The sequence below is a fragment of the Danio rerio genome, chromosome 11 (assembly GCF_049306965.1).
Source record: "Danio rerio strain Tuebingen ecotype United States chromosome 11, GRCz12tu, whole genome shotgun sequence".
NCBI lineage: Eukaryota > Metazoa > Chordata > Actinopteri > Cypriniformes > Danionidae > Danio > Danio rerio.
This window is the reverse complement of record NC_133186.1, coordinates 8,942,501-8,945,000: the sequence shown is the minus strand read 5'-3', so window position 1 is coordinate 8,945,000 and position 2,500 is coordinate 8,942,501. Positions and strand designations below refer to the sequence as shown.

At 39.7% G+C, this 2,500-nt stretch overlaps 1 protein-coding gene across 48 annotated transcripts in view; it reads left to right on the top strand.

Annotated features, from left to right (window-relative positions):
- Positions 1–2,500, top strand: part of si:ch211-51h4.2 — a 488,455-nt gene that overhangs the window by 296,864 nt on the left and 189,091 nt on the right. The gene's annotated exons all lie outside the window — the stretch shown is intronic.

The window sequence follows — 2,500 nt, the reverse complement described above, 5'->3', positions numbered from 1 at the left end:
ATTCATGACGAACTAAGTCTAATGGTTAGTTCCTATAGCTGAGGGGCCAGACAACATTTTCAGGCAAAAACTGGAACATTTTACACATTTTGCCTGTTTATTTACAGTTCCAGTATTGTTTTTGAGTCTGAAAGCGCACACATTTAAAAACGGGTGTCAAAGTGGTTATTTTTAAACCATGTAAACACCCAAACGTGACAGTCTTTGAAAACTATAACGTGTGTGCTTAGTACTTGTTTATGGAGGTGTTGATTAAAGACAAGCACAAACAATCATGCACAGCAGTGACAGTGTGTTGTTGCTCAAGTGTCCACTAATGGTCCATCAGCAAAGTGTGCTTTACATCACAACCAATAGTGGAGATGAACACACAGCTAATTATACTATATAGACATGAGTGCTGAGCCCTGAACAGCACATCACCACTTCCCTAAAGGTATTGTTTCGTAACAAATTGGCAGCACCAACTGCTTGCCTGGCGTACATAATACATCATTTTGCTTTGTTTTTGTGGATGTGTGTAAATGTGAACTTTTTCAAAACACAAGGGAAAAACGTTTCCATTTATGACTACATCATTGTCGTGTAAACGTAGCTTGAGTTCCTGTAACTATCCAATGCCAAAGACTCTTTTATGTCAAGTGTACATTTACTTGGCTTTCAAAGCATTCCGTTTACAAGTTTAGTTATTTATTTAGGATAAAGAAAAGGAAAATAACAGGATTCAGGCACAAGTATTTAAGTACGCCATTCTCAGATATGACCTTTTTATGTAGTGTAGCTGTTTGTGGATGTATAAGGTCTTCAACGATTTCAAGATCAAAGTTTACGTTAAATGAAGTTAGGCCTCAAAACAAAACTATAGGTTCTGAACAGATTTAAGTCATCAATAATTCCAGTCTTGCTTCCTGCAGAACAACCCAAAAACTACCTCCATGAACTAATCCTAGCATTCACACAGCTGCTGATGGTGGTCCCATTTGCACAAAGCCCAAATGAGAAGGAAAAGCAACCAGAAACCTGTGACTCTCAAGCACCATCCTGTGTCCTTAAAAACAACTGAGTGCTCAGTCCACTTAAATGCAACACTAGAAAAAACAAGGCAGGTGAAACCCAAAGGGGTAATACCACTAAAACAAACAGAAAGGCACATTTTTTAAGGATTAACCTAAAATATTTACTTAGCAAAGCTTTCACACAAAGTCAGGTTCAGGCAAATAATCAAGGGCTGGCTCTAGGTGTAGTATTCAAATGCTTTGGGTGCTGCCAATCAGGGGCAGCGAAATGAAGAGAGATTTTATCATCATCTTCATCATCATCATTATTATTATTATTATTATTATTATTACCCCAACATCGTGGGGACCTTGCATTTTGTTTGAAAATGAAAACGAGGTTGACATCAGAATGCAATGTCAGGCAGACGTCAGTGTACAACGTCTAACCCAAAACCAACCAAATATTAACATCTAATGATGTTACAGCTTGACGTTGTGTGGATGTTACTAGGGGTGTCACGATTTCAATTTTTAATCGAAATCGATCGAAATTTATGCTCAATTTCGATTATCGAATCAAAAAATAGAATCGTCGATGCTGCCACGCCCCCATGTCACGTCAGCTTGGCTTGCCAAGCGGGAAAAAAACATGCTTGTTGAAGTGCTTGTTAAACTGCAGAAGCAGGAGACCGTTCGACAGAACTTAAACCCTCTCCTCTTTCAATGAAGTCGCCGGTGTGTAAGCATTTTGGATTTTCAGTGAGTTATGTTGACAACGTTCTTGTTGTAGACAAAAAAAACACAGTTTTGCAAGCTCTGGTATGTACGTATTACGTACGGTTCGTCCAATAGACAACACCGGCATCGCGATCCTCCGCCCGCCCCCCTTGCAAATCCGCTCGCGAAAAGTACACACTCAGGCCCTGTTTACACTGTCTTTGTTTTTAAATGGCATTTTAGAACGACAATGATTTGACATCCACAGTGGCGTGTAGCATTTCTGAGCAGCCCTCCTTCCTCTCTACCTCTGAAAATGCACATCATGTGACCACACAGACACACACGCATACACAGCCATGCGCTCCAGACAGCAGGTCCAGGCAGTCAAAGGACTGCTTCAATCTTTCACTCACTTGTACTTAGTCATTTTAGCGCACACCTCAGATACTGTTGGCTGGTTCCTGTTGGTTGTGCGTCTTTTTTACCAACGCCATTATAACGACACAGATCACTGCCTATTCACGAGTCCCGCAGAAAAAAGTGATTGACAGGTGGTAATTATGTGTGTATCTTGCCTTTATTCATTTACTGTATGATTTGTTTATGGGTAAAACAAAGACCATCCAGGTCAGGTAGTTTAAATGGTAGGCTACAAATAATTAATTGGTCATTAATTAATTATTCATAATCGAAAATCGAATCGAATCGTGCCTTTAGAATTGAAAATGTAATCGAATCGAGGATTTCGAGGATCGTGACACCCTTAAATGTTACCATTATGA